Source organism: Pinus tabuliformis, chromosome 7 (genome assembly GCF_031772625.1).
Source record: "Pinus tabuliformis cultivar Carrire ecotype Pingquan chromosome 7, CPIR1, whole genome shotgun sequence".
Lineage (NCBI taxonomy): Eukaryota > Viridiplantae > Streptophyta > Pinopsida > Pinales > Pinaceae > Pinus > Pinus tabuliformis.
Window position 1 is genome coordinate 800,966,962 of NC_142293.1, and position 6,935 is coordinate 800,973,896.

General features: G+C 41.0%; 1 pseudogene; it reads left to right on the forward strand.

The window, feature by feature from the left end:
- Positions 1 to 671: 671 nt before the first annotated feature.
- Positions 672 to 1,521, forward strand: LOC149249988 (uncharacterized; annotated as a pseudogene).
- Positions 1,522 to 6,935: the final 5,414 nt, after the last annotated feature.

The following is a 6,935-nucleotide window of genomic DNA, read 5'->3' on the forward strand; positions in this document are numbered from 1 at the left end:
TTGATCAACTGTTAGCCAAAGGATTTCCCAACCCAGGTGAATAAAAGTGTCGTGTTCAAGAGTGGTTACAAAGTATGACAAACAGACTCATTTTTCTCCCTTTTCCCCACCATTTCTGGCAAGTGTTAGACTCCGTCTCGTGTCAGAGATTGATTCTTCTTCAAAACCCTGTTTTGAAGAAGAAATCATTAATATGTGTTGTTTCAGTTATGTAATTTATCTCCAGCTCTTCAAAAACTTCAAACTCCTATCTCTGTAAAAGCACAAACACAAAACAAAGCTTACATCAGACTCTACTGTTGATGAATTTGGTCAAGTTTTATCTTCATATGGTTTCAAACTATCATGGTGGCACCCTTGGTACAGAGCTTACTTGTGAAATATTCATTGGTCCGTTTAGTATGTGCACTTCCTGGCTGGAGTGAAAAGAATGTGCAGGTTCAAACAGAAGGTACTTGAGAAAAATCAACAAAAGGTTCTCTTGGAGCATTTACAATTAAGGCATTCTCATTATCCACAGACATGCAGGTTATCTTGGCTTTACTGAATTTTTGATTCATTAAATCACAATTGTAGCTGGGAGTGTCTTTAGAACTTTTTACAGCAAAATGAAAGACTATCCTTTACAACACATGGCAGACAAAATAAATTTTCCCACATGTCCGGTGTGTATGGAGAACCTTGGTACCTATGGTGGCCCTGCCTCTTTAGCTTGTGGTCATAATGGTTGCCTCAAGTGCTTGCAGGAGTTGCAGACACACTTGGCTATGCCTTGGTGTCCTCTTTGCCGAACTCCATTCAATTCTAAGTTAAACCTTAGATTGAACTTTGATTTGAAAGATACACTTGAAAGGATGCAGACAACTTCGCCTGTAGTTAGATATGTGGGTTCTGCAAGCCTTCTGCAGGTGGTGATCATGGCTATAATGGCGATGCTTCCTTTTTCTCCTTGGGGTCTCTCGGATCGGGCTTACCGTTTTACATTAGTGGGCACTGGATTCTCCTGTTCTTATTCCATATATTCAATATATGGGAGGCCAAGGGCATGGAATCTTCAAGCTATTCAATTATGGCTCCAGTCACTTATTGCTACCAAGGATTTCATCTATCTTCTATACTGCTTTGTCTTTGTTTCTTCACCGATGGCCATTAAGTTTGCTTTGGTACCAGTGTTATGTCGGTCTCTTGAGTTAGTGGCGAAATTTTTAAGACGCAACTTCAGCAGTGCCAATCTTTACAGAAAATACGTGGAGGATCCCTGTCTGTGGATAGATACGAACACAGCAACACTGAACATTTTGAGTTCAAACTCTGAGATTATGCTAGGATTTTTAGTGATAATTTTGCTTTTCACAAGGCAACGTAACATAGTGCAAGGCGTGATGTATTGGCAGTTGCTGAAGCTCATGTATCATGCACCAAATACTGCTTCCTACCATCGGAGTATATGGGCAAAAGTTGGGATGCATGCAAATCCATATATCAAATCGCTATGCTCCATTTCTACGAACCTCCGCATAAGCTTCGAAAAGATGTCACTTCCTGGGCACTTTTGTTTTAGCGTTGGTTACTACAAACCTCCTCGTCGCACCAACACACAGATGCTGCAACCGTGCGTGGCATTGTGGGAGATGCTTTGGCACTTGCTGTGCAGAATATTTCAACAATCGTTGCGGGTCTTGTTATAGCTTTTTCAGCGAATTGGAAGTTGTCACTTTTGATATTAGCTCTTTCGCCTTTGTTAGGTATTTGAGGTTGGGTTCAAGGGAAGTCTGTGCAGGGCTTTTCTGGTGATGTTAATGCTAGCACCTGCTGTGAGGTATGAAGTTGCCGCCAACAGGACGGAAAGGCACAATATATGTGTTTTGTATGGATCAATTGTTGGGCTTGGGTCAGTTAATTGCTTTGCTCTCGGCGGAGTTGTTCAAACGCATGAACTCAGAAATTAAAAGGCAGGTTGATGCTACATATTCAAAGCGGATTCGAGCAACCCAGTTTGATGTTGCAATTGGACTTACGGTAGCAGCGGCAGAAGCATTAGTTACTTCTAACCTGATGGAAACTTGCATATTATCTAAAAGCACTAGGTGTTCTGAAATACTTGAAGCTGCTTTTAAACTTAAACAAGCACGACAAATTTGTGGCCTGAATAGCTTTTTAGATGTGTTCACTGAACCTGTTGATGATGAAATGACATCTGAAGCCCTTATGACTAATCTGGACAAGCATCCCCAGGATGAGCAAGATATTATCTCTGTTATGTATTGCATGGGCAAAAGCCATGGCACATATATCTTGTGCTCTGCGAATGAATTTTTACAACAAGATCAACAGGCAATCAAAGGAAAGTGACTCAATCGGTCTCTTTCAGCCCTGGGGAGGTTATTAGTGCACTGGTTTCTGAGGGCGGCATACAGAAATCATAAATTCACGATGCTTATGAGTGATGCATTTGATGGCGATGCCAAAACGCTACTTACTCCTGTGGTGATCCTGGTAGGAAGAAAGGGAAGTATACAACGTCTTCATGTGTTTTAAGGATTTGTGAGTATTGCTGGGTAAAATCACGACTTGATGGGAGGCTTTATTTTCCATTTGATCTGTTCTTTGATTGTGATGAGATTAGATCGATCCTGGGTTCTGATACTCCTTACTCAACTCCTAAAGTTCATAATAGAAAGTTTGTGGCGGACATTGGATTCAGGACAAAGGTTTCTGTTAAGGACGCCCTTAGTTTCCTTTCCAAGTGGAGCGAATCTGAGTACATATTTAACGCATGCACTTCCAAAATAGGAAAATTACAGTTTTTTCAGGGCAGAACAATCTATTCAAACGGTGCCAGAACAACAGAATAGGATTCGATTCCTATTTCCCCAGATTTTAATTAATGTTTCAAGCTGGATCTGTGTTCCATGTGTCGGCCATCAGAGGAATTTGCCAATTTCGATCCTCAGTCATGATTTCATGAGATTTTTAGCACCAGATTTGCCTCGAAATTAGCCAAATCATCAACAGATTTCAGTGGAAAGAGCGCCATTCTCTCTTCAGGAAGCGCTGATGGTTTTGTTTTTAGTTTATTTTGTTAATAATGATAAAAACAAATGCCGGGTCCTGGGGTTGATTGGTTTTTCCCCAGTGGTTTTTTGTTTCATATATTAAAGAGAAAACGTTCTTTCCAATTTTTGTGTAGTTAGTTAAAACAGCGCCCCTGTTTTGGGCAGCAGTTTTATTTAATGTATTAAAAAATTCATTTGTAGGGAGAGAGTCGGAGAGGAAAGTTTTCTGAGTGCTGAGTGCTGGAACAGAGCTTTTCATTGTACAGTTTTTTGGCAGAGAATTTAATGGAATTTCACAGCTCTATTTGCTGAGATTCATGTGGTATGTCAATTTAACATTAGTTTTTCCTCTGTTACATATGTAAACCGTTATGTTTCAATTCATTTCATGATCATTTCTAGTCCAGTAAATGAAGTGTTTAGGAAGGAATTCATAGTATTGTATGCTCCTCCTATAAATTTGCTCACGTTCAATGTTTTATTCTGTTTAAGGAGGATTCAAAGTATTATTTGCCCTCCTTAGCTCCTCACCAGTCTTGCCATCCCATTTAAAAATCTAGATTTGGTGTTAAATTGCTTGCCTACCTTGCCTCAGTTGATAATCTATGTAGTCATTATATTTCTCTGTTCGAACTGTGATTTTGCCCATGCAGCCCAGAAAAACCCCGTCATTAAAAACCCCAAAAACTTCAAATCAACCTCCCTTATCAATTTACTAGCCTAAAATCTTTATTCCTAATTGGTCAGCTTATCATATTGAAAGATCTACCGAATCTGACCCGAGAGAGCCTTCTCATACCTCGTAGGGCTAGCTACGAGGTGAAATGGTTTGATGTAGCCTTGAGAGTTTGTCTATCTCAGCCTAGGTGAATTCCAAGCGCTAACAGCAAGTACCTCTTTATTTTTGACAAGCTTGAGGAGGATAACATTTGCCTTATTATAAGCTCATCCTTCAGATGAGTCCAACTTAGTTTAGATTCGAACCCTAAGAAGGAGTGGTTCGTTCCTGTTTATAATTGAACAAGTCCTTTACTGTGAAATTTTAACGAGTCCAGTATAGGAGAAACTCGGCGTTTTTCAATTTTAGTGAGTCTGAAAAACTTAAGACTCCAGGGTTGACCTTTTTCGTAAATTTGTGTCTCCCAAGCCCAAAAAAGTATAAAATAATACTTGAGAGAACCGCTTGATCTTTTACGACCAAGGAGTACTTTTCGTTATTAGTGTCACTGATCCGAAAAAGTAAAAAAGCGATCAACGACACGTCGTTTTATAACCAATATCGAATTTGAAACGACAAAAATCCGGCAATCTTTTCGTATTTTTACGGTCGGAAAAGAGCTGTAAGTGGACCGTCTTTTAATTCCGTTTTAACGAGTGTAAAAGAAATGCTCGGAAATCTTTTCATATTTTAGGAGTCAGAAAAGGGCTTAAAGATGACTCTACTTGTTTTTTCGTTGAAAATGATAGATTTCGCCTGAATAATCCTTTATTCTGCACAAAAACACAAACATTACTCATACCTGTTTGAAATGGATAAAAATGTCGCAAAATACCTTTTCAAAGTGAAACATAAACAAATTTGCAATTCATTTACTCAAAAAACTTATAAAAAGGGCCTTTGTCAATTCATTTTTACCGTTTGAGTTTGGGTGAGAAAATAGTGCTTTTGCTTAGAAAACTTCCCGTGAAGATTGTGGAAAATCCAACCGTCGGAATCGAGCACCGTCTTCTCCAGGTAATCCACATCATCCTACTCTTCATTTTCAACCATTTAGTTTTTTGATTTAGTCCTTCATTTCATTTTTTGGGAGGGTTTTTAGGCGCAAAACCCGCGCGCGGGGGTCCGCAGGTTTACCATTGCGGACCCCGACTTTTTCTCCATTGGGAAAAATCTCGGGGTCCGCACCTTCCGTGTGGACAAAGTGCGGACCCACGCAATGTGTCTAACTTGGAGGGTGCGTACCCCACCGCAAGGGTTTTGAACCCAAAAATTCTCAAAAATGGACCAATCAAAAAGTTTTCTAGTAATTTAATTAATCTTTATACTTGATGCAGAGAGTATATCATGCTAGATTGGCGTGAACGAGAGCATGAGGACGTGGATACTGCCGCATGGAATCATCAGCCTTCACTTGATGCTTTGAGGGTGTGCCGACTGTACAAATTCTGGACCATTCCTGGCATGAGGGCTCAGGTGGATTTCTTACAGTGGCTGGTTGACAGATGGAGCATACAGGACCAGTGCTTTTTCATTGGTGGCCATCGGTTTGAAATCGAGCCGGCGGACATTTATTTCTTGACTGGTTTGCCTAAGAGAGGCGAAGACTTGACTCTGTACGGGACTAGGCCAGGTGGCCAGTCTGTCGATAGCCTCTGGCTAGAGTACTGCAACAGCGAGGTTAAAGACAAAGGGATAGACATAAAGACCATATCCCGTCCTGAGCTCATGGTGATTGCGTTTACTGTCACCAGACTTTGCAAAGCTGCCGCATTACATATTGCCACCGCATCCCAGATGCGTATGGCAGTTGATTGCTTTCAAGGCACCATCTTCAACTGGTGCAATGCTGTGCTGGCCAATGTGAAAGGCCAACTGACCAGGGCCAAGAGCGGACGACTAAAGACCTTTGGTTATGGGGCTTTGGTCATGAGTTTTGGCCTAGAGAGGGTTCCTATGCTGATCCCACAACACCTTACTGTTGGAGCTGGGCTTCCTCGAGAGCCCAAACTGATGCGATGGGTCGCAGTCATGGCCCGTCACCCGGACGAGAGGACAGAAGTTGCTCGGTTCAAACCTGAGTATTTCCAATGGTTGGAAAGTCAGGTCTTTTCCATTCAGGACTTCCCTTACGCTGGGATAGATTTCCATGGTGACCCAGACATGGCTCTTCCACCAGGAGAGTAGTGGGACGAGTCAGGTAAAATCCTTTTCAACTTTTCCTATTTTTTTTTTTTTTTTTTTTTTTCCATCGTCTCAAAACTGATAGTAAAAATTTGAAATGCAGATGTGGGTCCACAGCGACCAGCCGCTCTCTGGCCTTTCGAGAGGAGGCAACTAGTTGCACCCGCGCCAGCCCCACAGGACGAATCAGCAGAGGTTTTGGCCGAGTTGGAGGGTCATCTCGAGTGCTTGACAGGAGATATTCCTGAGACCACTATAGAAGACATTCCTCGTCGACTTCAGCACTATGTGATTGGAGTCCCGGGACCTTTTAGGAGGTTCCTTTGCAAGGTGGCCCGTGCAATGGTTTCTTATAGAGATCATCACCAGTGATAGGATGATTGCCTATTGTGGGCACATGTGACATTTTGCTTTTTTTACTTATCATTTTTGCCGATCATAAGGTGTTTTTCAACCTATGATCAAAGACGTTGTATTTTTTGACACACTCCTATATATATATCACTATTACCGGATTATCTTGTAAATCATGTTATGGAATGGTTTTAAATTTACATGTATGATTATTGCAAATGTCTATTTAACATTCGAGAAGCAATTGCATCTGCTAATGTATTTAAAGACCTTGGAATATGCTGATATTCAATATAATCAAACTCACGTTCCAAGAGACGCACTCTCAAAAATAATCTTAATAACACTGGATTTCTAATGGCATACACTCTATTAAGCTGTAACACAACGAGTTCAGAATCCAACCTCACTATCAAACTCCGAATCCCAAATGAAATAGATTCAGATAATAACTCAATCACTGCACTATACTCTGCAATGTTGTTTGTTGTTTGACCGAGGCTTACCCCATGCATAGAAACTAACTCGTCAGAGGGAGAATAGATAACCCAAGCTGCGGAAGAGATGTTCTGTGTATTACGACAAGCACCATCAGCAAATCCAATGTATGTTTGGAGATGCAT